The 10,297-nt window shown below is 44.9% G+C and overlaps 1 non-coding gene across 1 annotated transcript; it reads left to right on the forward strand.

Annotated features, from left to right (window-relative positions):
• Window positions 1-9,613: 9,613 nt before the first annotated feature.
• Window positions 9,614-9,720, forward strand: LOC120266053. Its single transcript, XR_005537896.1, has one exon. It is a non-coding gene; the product is annotated as a small nucleolar RNA R71 (small nucleolar RNA).
• The last annotated feature ends 577 nt before the right edge of the window (window positions 9,721-10,297 follow it).

A 10,297-nucleotide genomic window follows, 5' to 3' on the forward strand; every position in this document is an offset into this window, starting at 1 on the left:
GGACCGTTTCTAAAGTCAAATGGTAATCAATATATTCTAGTAGCAGTTGATTATGTTTCCAAGTGGGTGGAAGCCCAGACTCTTCCAACTAATAATGCAAGAACTGTGGTGAAGTTTTTGAAGAAGTTATTTACTCGATTTGGAACTCCAAGAATTATCATTAGCGATCGGGGAACCCATTTTTGTAATACACAATTGGCGAAAGTGTTAAAGCGTTATGGAGTTCATCATTGTCTTGCTACTCCTTACCATCCGCAAACGAGTGGGCAAGTGGAGATTACAAACAAAGAGCTCAAGAGAATATTAACCAAATCAGTGGAACAAGGGAAACGAGATTGGTCCGAAAGGTTAGATGACACACTTTGGGCTCATAGAACAGCATACAAAACCCCAATATGGACCACTCCCTATAATTTAGTGTATGGAAAATTGACAAGGTCCCCTTGCATATATCCTGCAAGTGCATGGGTTGTTCAAAGTAATAATCCCGGGTGACCGGGGTCGAATCCACAGGGAGTAGGGAGTAAAGACACTTAATTCGATTCTTAGCTATGTGGAGTATCAACAATGATAAGTGTGATAATGATTCAATTCTCAACAATTAAAAGCAACAAGTAAGAGAGCAAAAGTAAGGAGAAGGTAAGGCAATCGATAAAGATGGGGTACTCGGATGATGCTTCAACTAGGATAATCACTTCAAGTGCAAGAACTCTCTATTATGCTTCCTAATCAATGCAATGGTGAGTCGTGAAAATCCTTACATACATAGTCCCAAATCAAAGGTCAACTATGCCTAACTCTATTCATGTCCCGGAGGAGAGATTAAATAACCTCTCAACTTTGCACTCGAATAAAGTTGCAATGAGCTCTATGGATTCCAAGTGATAAATCGCTTCCTAATTATAGACCTAACCCTTTGGTCCAGGCGGAAGGTCCCTAGCCACAATTAAGCCCTAGATACTAAGATCCCCTCAACGCTTCACTCCATTGCACGCACAACTAGGCCCCAGCGGAGGTTCATCCCTTAGACCATTCACTCTATTATGGCGCAAAAGAACTCAAGGAGCGGAGGTAGAATCTATCACGTCGGAGGGAAGGGGCGCTCCTGTACCTCTCGACTCACCCTCTCAACCCTCTCCAACCTAGCTTTGTCTAACGCTCGTGGTGTGTCACTCACTCACAAGGTTACCAACAAGAACTCTCAACCCTAGTGTCACTATAGGGGAAATATTCATACAATCAAGCATTCAAGTTTGGAACTCACAATAAACATTAATTTATTGAAAGCATAATAAAGAAGTTCAAAGAAACGAATACATCCTAGGGTTCACAATCACCCAAGTACCCACTAGGGGTTTAGCTCTCCATGGAGCTAAGTACAATCAAAGAAATCGAATGTAAAAGCAATGAGTCTATAAAGAAACCCCCTCGATGGTCGTGTCGATGGTCTTGCGGAGAGTCCTCTACTCGTCGTCCAAGGATTCCCTCGTCCGGTATTGGATACGCCTCGACGGAAGCTCCCCTACCAACCTTGTTTCTCAGGAATGACGATGCCAGAGCCGTAGAACCTCTCCAAAACCTTGGCCAATACCCCTCAAAACCCTACCCGAAGCCCACTCTCAAGTTCGGGAAAAGATGGAGAAAAGAATACCAAAATCGGGGCTGAATCGGCTTTAAATAGGGCTGGAATCAGGCAACTCCACCGGCGTGGACGCTACACGCGCCCGTGCGGAATTTCCACACGAGCGTGGATAATTTCCACACACCCGTGTGGATTCTCTTTTTCTCTGATTTCTCAGGCGGCTGTGAACAGTGCTACTACAGTACTTGCTATAGTGCTCACTTTCGACTTCGACTGAATAACTTCCCAATTCCATACTTTCACGGGATACGCATAAGCGAGGCACGTTCGTGTCGTTAATCACTTGCTTCTTCAATGATATATATGTTGTGGAGCTCTTATTCTTATATGCATAAGACGGAATGCTCGAGTGTGACTGCCTTTGTGCCCCTCCAAATGGATGTGCTCACTCGAATGCGAGGAGGTTGGCACACACTCTAACATCTCACACCTGTCCTATGTCTACGTGTTTGAACCTTAGCAAGATCTCCTCCAAAATAGGTGCATTATGATCCACATTGGCCTATTTCCTTTATACTCAGCCTCACAACCATACCTGCATAAAAGTAACATAAAAACACACATATTAATGTAAAAACCTCAGAAAAGTAATGCTCAACATAAGGAATGAACAGTTCGCATTCATATCGCACAAGCACTTATCAAACTCCCCCACACTTAAGCTTTTGCTTGTTCTCAAGCAAACATTAAAACATTCTGTGCATCAAGGAAGAAAATATTAAAAGTGCTTGGCCTTAGGTTCACCGAGGTATACAAAGAAAGTATTCTATAAGTAAGGAAAATTTCAACACTAAATACGAAAAATCAATGCTCTGGCTAAAAACTTGAATACAAAAGGACAACAAACCCGAATTTCGTGCAAGTGTGTGAACTCACTCAAAACAACCCAAGTTATACTCCTCAAAGTTCTAAGTACAAGGGACTTATTTATCTACAAAAGTGATAAAAATTTTAAAAGATGTTAGTAGCTTCACACATCCTCTAAGGTAGCCCTTTATAAAGCGGCCGCTAAGGTGGCTTTCACAATTTCGAGGTGGTAGCTCTTTCTACCCGAGTGCTAGCTTTCACTCATCCTATGAGATAGCTCTACATTGTCCTCAATGTACTCATGCAAGCTCACTCAAAATATATCATTCAAAAATAGATGTGGGAGAAACAATCAAAACAATACTCCCCTGACGCCTAGTGTTGCGTTTGATGAAGCTAATTCGTTGGGAGTAGTGTTCCAATGGGTTGTGAGGCTCACACGGCCAAGTGCCAAAGCACCTTGGCCGTGCCCATGACAAAGTCTCAATTCCCAAGATGACAAGACCATCTACCGCATACGAGGGGGTTCGAGTGAAGCTCAAGAAAAAAACAAAAAAATAATTCGAGTGTATAAAAAGATGAAGCAATGAATACAACTCGATAAATGCAACATAACATAAAGTCGAGAAGGAAAAAAATCCTTTTTTTGAGTGAACAAGTCTAAAAAAACAAGAAAATAAAAATAAAGTAAAAATACATGAAAGTAAAAGAAAGGTCAAGTGTCGGAGTGGCTCTCGGGGCTCAGATTCTACTTCTACTTTGAAGTGGAAGTATATAGTGGGTCCTCCGGTGTTGGGGTCGAGGATGGAGGTCTTTGGAGGAACCGAGGGGTCTGAAGAGTCCTCGGTGCGGGGACAAATGATGAGGCAGCGTCTCGCTCTAGGATCTGCTGTAATATGTCAAAAAGCGTGCCATGAGCTGTGTATCTTGAGTGGCTGCGTAGCCCTAATCTCGAGCAACCTCGGCTCGGACCACTCCTATAGCATTCTCGAGCCTCTCAAAGCGATCATTGGCTCGAGATGGTGGCAAACATACCTTGCAGGGATGGTTCCTCGGCCACTGGAGGTGCCTCGGTCTCCATCGATCTTTGGATGAGGCTCGGGGACGGGCTGAGATGCTCCAGCTTAATCACCTTCATCCTCAGCTATCTCTGGGGCTGGTAGGACTAAAGTAAAAACCCATGTCCGAACCCTGCGGACCATGCCCATCAACCGCATCGTCTCTAGACCCAGGGGAGTGGTTACACTCGTCTTCTCGGCCCCACGAATCAAATCTAAGAGACCCATGCCCAGCACTAATCTCGTAATGTAAGGGCCCGAGAAGATCGCTCCCAGTCTAGCATACTATCACGATGTCGATGTAATCGAGCCAAGATGTGCCCCTAAGTGGATCGGTATGTGCTCTACCGTCGAGTACAAATCTGCAGCTCTTGACGGCTCAAGACACCGATCATGTCACCCACGGCCATTCACCAACCTACTCATGATGGGCGTGCAAATATCATAGGCAGGTCAGGAAAGACACGTGGCCTTGGACACCCCTGGCTCGTGCTGACCTTGACCATATAGCACTCTGTAAGCTCTCTGCAGGGTCAAGGTTCCAGGATAATTAATAGGCAACTGTGCATACTCCTCTGTAGCTGTGAATGCCTCCTTGTATAGGCCAAGCAGTACGGAAAACTGCGTAATGCTCAAGCTATGGTGGCGTCCAAATACTCTGAACTGAATGGTACCAAAACTGTCGAACCTCGCATACGCTCTATCAAACTCGAACGAGGAAAGAACCTCTAGTGTAAACTCTCGGATGGCTGGCTCTCTAATAGTCAACAACTGCCGCCAACCGCCTTCTGAAACTAGATCCTCGATCTCATCGGCGAACTCATCACCCTGTTGAAGCTCCCATAGTATAGTAGCGTCCAGGAATCGAGTCTATCCGAAACGGGGTCACGACAATCGCTCATAACGGACCTGATGTTTGGGAATCGCAAATCGCATGCCCACGGGCTCAGAGTATAACTCACGTGGCCTCTTATCAGCTTGCTTCTTTGACCTAGGTGCCATGATCTGCAAAAGTTAAACAAAATTGGTCAAATAAGTTGATAAAACAATACTGCAGAAATCCACACGGTCGTGTGGAATTTTGGCACGCCCGTGTGGATTCATGGGGCATGAGAACCGCACGTTCACGCATTAACAGTCCAAAAATACAACTCAATAATATTTCTAACTTCGTTCTAAACATAAATCATTGTTCCAATTGAAGAAAGGAAGCATTATTAACCAGATTAATCGATAGAAATCATGAATTGATGAAGAAGATGATAAAAAAGGATTTACTGACGAAGAGAAGTGAGAAAATGAAGAGCTGATAAGTTCTTGTGCGATATGAATGAGAAGCATTCATTCCTTATGTTGAGCATTACTTTTCTCAGGTTTTTACATTAATATGTGTGTTTTTATGTTACTTTTATACAGGTAGGGTTGTGAGGCCGAGTATGAAGGAAATAGGCCAATGTGGATCATAATGAACCTATTTTGGAAGAGATCTTGCTAAGGTTCAAATGCGAAGACATAGATCAGGTGTGAGATGCTAGAGTGTGTGCCAACCTCCTCGTATTCGAGTGAGCACATTCATTTGGAGGGGCACAAAGGTAGTCACACTCGAACATTTTGATTTATGCATATAAGAACAAGAGATCCATCAACGTGCACATCATTGAAGAGGCAAGTGATTCACGACGTAAACGTGTGCCCGTTTGCGTTACCCCAATGAAAGTATGAAATCGGGAGTATTTCTGACATAGTACTGTAGCAACCCGACCGAGAAATCAGAGAAACAGAGAATCCACATGGGTGTGTGATATCATACACGCCCGTGCAGTCGCCCGATTCCAGCCCTATTTAAAACCGATTTCAGCCCTGATTTTGGTATTCTTTTCTCCATCTTTTCCCCAACTTGTGAGAAGACTTCGGCTAGGGTTTCGAGGGGTATTGGCCAAGGTTTTGGAGAAGTTCTATGGCTCCGACATCATGATTCCATTAGGAAGAAGGTTGGTAGGGGAGTTTCGATCGAGGCGTATCCTATAGCGGATGAAGGAATCTTTGGACGACGAGTAGAGGACTCTCCACAAGACCATCGACACGACCATCGAGGAGGTTTCTTTATGGATTCATTGCTTTTACATTCAATTTCTTTGATTGTATTAAGCTCCATGCAGAGCTAAACCCCTAGTGGGTACTTGGATGATTGTGAACCCTAGGATGTATTCGTTTCATTGAACTTCTTTATTATGCTTTCAATAAATTGATGTCTATTGTGAGTTCCAACCTTGAATGCTTGATTGTGTGAACATTTCCCCTAGAGTTACACTAGGGTTGAGAGTTCTTGTTGGTAACCTATGTGAGTGAGTGACACACCCGAGCGTTAGACAAAAAGCTAGGTTGGAGAGGGGTTGAGAGGGTGAGTCGAGAGTGCAGGGAGCGTCCCCTTTCCCCTCCAGCGTGATAGATTCTACCTCCGTTCCTCGGAGTTCTTTGCGGCCATCATAGAGTGAATGATCTGAGGGATGAACCTCCGCTGGGGGCCTAATTGCGCGTGCAATGGAGTGAAGCGTTGAGAGGATCTTAGTATCTAGGGGCTTAATTGTGGCTAGGGACCTTCCGCCTGGACCAAAGGGTTAGGTCTATATTTAGAAAGAGATTTATCACTTGGAATCCGTAGAGCTCATTGCAACTCTATGTGAGTGCGAGGTGTTGAGATTATTCGATTTCTCCTCCGGGACATGTATAGACTTAGGCATAGTTGACCTTAGATTTGGGACTATGTATGTAAGGATTTCCATGACTCACCATTGCATTGATTAGGAAGCATAATAGAGAGTTCTTGCATTTGAAGCGATTATCCTAGGCGAAGCATTATCCGAGTACCCCATCTTTATCGATTGCCTTACCCTCTTCTTACTTTTGCTCTTTCACTTGTTTATTTTATTGTTGAGAATTGAATCAATTTCACACCTATCATAATTGATCTTCCACATAGCTAAGAATCAAATTAAGTATTTTTACTCCTTACTCCCTATGGATTCTACCCCGCTCACCCGAGATTATTACTTCGACAAGCCCGTGCACTTGCGGGATATAAACAAGGGGAACTTGTCAAGAGCCGGCCGGAAAACTTTGCTAAAATCCCACCAAATTGGCGCAATGGACTCGGAGAGTATTGTGAGAGTGTTTTCAAGTGAAAAGGAATCGTGAAGGAGAGAAATCATCCTTTTTTAAACAGAACTCAAGACTTTTGACGTTGTGTGCGTCCACACGGGCGTGTGGAAATTCCCCACGCCCGTGTGCTTCACTTAAAAAACTCCACAGGGGCGTACGCACGCCCCTGTGTGCTCTCGGGAAAAACTCTCACTGACTTAGAACGATCTCGACGGGCGTGCAGAAAATATCCACGCCCGTGCGCCAGACCCACAGGGCAGACGCACGCCCATGTGGCTTGCCTGGACAACCGAGAAAAATATCAAGTCTTACGCACTCTCGTGCGGAAATTCCCCACGGGCGTGGACATTCCCATCGCCAACTCACAGGGGCAGCCGCACGCCCCTGTGTTTTCTTGGGATGGAGGAAGCAACCTACAGAGTTTTGCACGGGCGTGCAAAATTACTCACGCCCGTGTGTGGTTCACAAGGTCACCCAGAGGGGCGAGTTCACGCCCCTGTGTGTTCTCGGGAAAATCTACCCAACTCTGCAGGAATTCACACGCCCATGCGGAAATTACCCACGGGCGTGCGCCAGTCGCATGGTCGTCCACAGGGGCAGCCGCACGCCCCTGTGCTCTCTCTGGATGAGCTCACAGTACACATCCACGGGTGTGCGGAAATTCCACACGCCCGTGTATTTTCTCTGGATGACTTAGAAAAGACCTGCAGGCTCTGCAGAAATATTTTGAACATGTTTACACACTCAGAGCCTGCCCTATTATGCAAAATTTACCAGATAAAAACACGAAATAGAACTCAAATGACCAAACTTCGCCAATTCTCAATAAAACACACAATGAATTCTTTTAAAACCCACAACAAAATCACAGCACAAGCGCTCAAAAAATTGAAACACCAACACTTAATAGTTTATTCATGTAAACAACTAAACTGAAAGATACGAAAACAGTAAACACTTGGGTTGCCTCCCAAGAAGCGCTTGTTTAACGTCACTTAACTTGACGTATCTTTCTTACCTCACGGGGGTTCATAAATGAAGGTTGCCCTCTTACCCATGGCTTGAAAGCATGATGAACAAAGTCTCTTGAGGATAGAGGGTGTACTCTCGGGCTTCGGACCACCTAGCAATGGTTCGTCCAACTTCCTTGGCTCATGTACGTCTCCAACAATCTTGGAGCGTTTTTGGTGGCGTCTCCGAGCCCTCTTCATTTTCTGGAGCATCTTCTTCAAGATCCCCGGGGTAGATGTTACTTCTTCCGTCGAACCAAGCATCATTACTTCTTCATTGCTCTCCTCTTGGTCGAACAATCCTTCATACGGATCCGGGTTGAACATTTCTTGTATATATTCATCAACAATTTCATCAGTAGTGTCTAGAAAGTATAGAGTATCATCAAAATCGAGAGAATGCCGCATGGCTTGAGCAAGGCGGTATGTGAGCTTATCATCTCCAACTCTCAATGTGAGCTACCCGCCGTCCATGTCAATCAATGCTTTGGAAGTCCGCAAGAACGGTCTCCCAAGTATCAAGGGTACATCTGCATCATCATCGACATCTAGCACTACAAATTCAACCGGAAAAATGTACTAGTCCACCTTGACAAGCACGTCTTCAATGATGCCTCTCGGATGTCGCACCGTTCGGTCCGCCAATTGTAAAGTCATCCGAGTAGGCCTAGGCTCACCCAAGCCTAGCTTTTGGAAGAAAGTATATGGCATGACATTGATGCTCGCCCCTGAATCTGCCAATGTCATTTCCTCACCTAAGTTGCCGATGTTACACAGAATGATGAAGCTTCCCGGGTCTTTCTTCTTGTTCGCCATGTTCTTTTGCAACACCACCGAGCATAAAAGCATCAAGCACCACTGAAGCACTCTCCTCCAATTTCCTCTTGTTGGTCAATAGGTCTTTCAGGAACTTCGCATACTTAGGCATTTGAGCCAATGCCTCAACAAAAGGAATGTTGATGTGGAGTTGGTTGAACAGACTCAGGAACTTCTTTACTGTTCATCCCCTTGGTCATTCTTCAATCTAGAGGGATAAGGGATTCTTGCCATGAAAGGTGGGGTTGCCACCTCTTTCTCTTTGTTTGCTCCATCCTCAACCTCTACAACCTCTGGTGCGTGTTCTTTCGGCTTCTCACTCGAAAGCCTCCCTTCAACCTCACGACCACTTCTCAAAGTGATCGCCTTCACATGTTCTCTAGGGTTGGTTTCCGTGTTGCTTGGTAAACTTCCATGTGGCCTTTCGGAGATAGACTTCGCAATTTGCCTCACTTGATTTTCAAGATTGTGCAAGGAGGCGGAGTGATTGCGAAGTGTAGCCTCGACTGATTCAAAACTTGTATTTGTTGATTGAACAAATCTAGCCAAGTGCTTCTCCAAATCTGTCATTCGGGTTTCCAAGCCTGAAATTCTTTTTTCCACTTGAGGGGCTTGCTGTTGTTGTTGGAAACCCGATGACCCCATGGTCTTCTGTGGTCCTTGATTACTCCATGAAAAGTTGGGATGATTCTTCCAACCTGAATTGTAGGTGTTGTTGTATGGATTCCTTTGAGGTCTCATTCAATTACCTACAAAGTCAACATTCTCAACTGAAGAAACATCACCAATGACGATTGGCCAATCAGAGGGAGCATGTCCTCCACCACAACTGGTGCAATTGGTCACGGCCGCAACTCTATTCGAAGCTATAAGATCTAGCTTCTTACTCAAACTCTCCACTTGGGCCGCCAATGAAGTTACCGCATCAATTTCATGGAGACCGGCCACCTTTTTCTTCTTCCTAGCATTCCACTGGTAGATATTTAACCCATTTCCTCAATCAATTGACGAGCTTCATCAGGGGTCTTGCTACCTAAGGTACCTCCTGCCGCTGCATCCAGAGTTGCCTTGTACTCGGGTTCAAACCATTGTAGAAGGTTTGAACAATCATCCACTCTGGGAATCCGTGTTGCGGACACTTTCGCAGGAGTTCCTTGAACCTTTCCAATGTCTCAAATAGAGACTCCAATTCCAACTGCACAAAGGATGAGATCTCATTCCTAAGCTTTGCTGATTTTCCAGGAGGGAAATAACGGGCTAGAAAAGCTTCTACCATCTCCTCCCATGTAGTGATTGATGCTCTAGGTAATGAGTGTAGCCAATGCTTTGCTCTCCCCTTTAAGGAAAATGGGAAGGCTCTCAATTTGATGGCATCATCCATCACACCATTTATCTTCAGCATGTCGCACACCTCGATGATTCTCTCTATGTGACTGTTTGGATCCTCATCGGCCAAACCATTGAATTGTGCGGACTACTGCAGCATATGGATGAATGCCGGCTTTAGCTCGAAGTTCTGAGCTGTAATTGGGGGACGCACAATACTCGATTGTGTCCCCAACACTGAAGGTCTGGCATAATCGGATAGTGTTCGTTGTTGCTCATTTTGTTCTACCATGTTTACAGATCCTTCTACTTCCAAATCAGCTAGATTATGCTGTTCTTGCACAGGTCCTTTCCCTTTTCTTCTAAGTGTACGTTCAAGCTCATGGTCTCCTTCAATCAATATTGCTTCACCTAGGATAATCGCTTCAAGTGCAAGAACTCTCTATTATGCTTCCTAATTAATGCAATGGTGAGTCGTG

The sequence above is a fragment of the Dioscorea cayenensis genome, chromosome 7, assembly GCF_009730915.1.
Source record: "Dioscorea cayenensis subsp. rotundata cultivar TDr96_F1 chromosome 7, TDr96_F1_v2_PseudoChromosome.rev07_lg8_w22 25.fasta, whole genome shotgun sequence".
Lineage (NCBI taxonomy): Eukaryota > Viridiplantae > Streptophyta > Magnoliopsida > Dioscoreales > Dioscoreaceae > Dioscorea > Dioscorea cayenensis.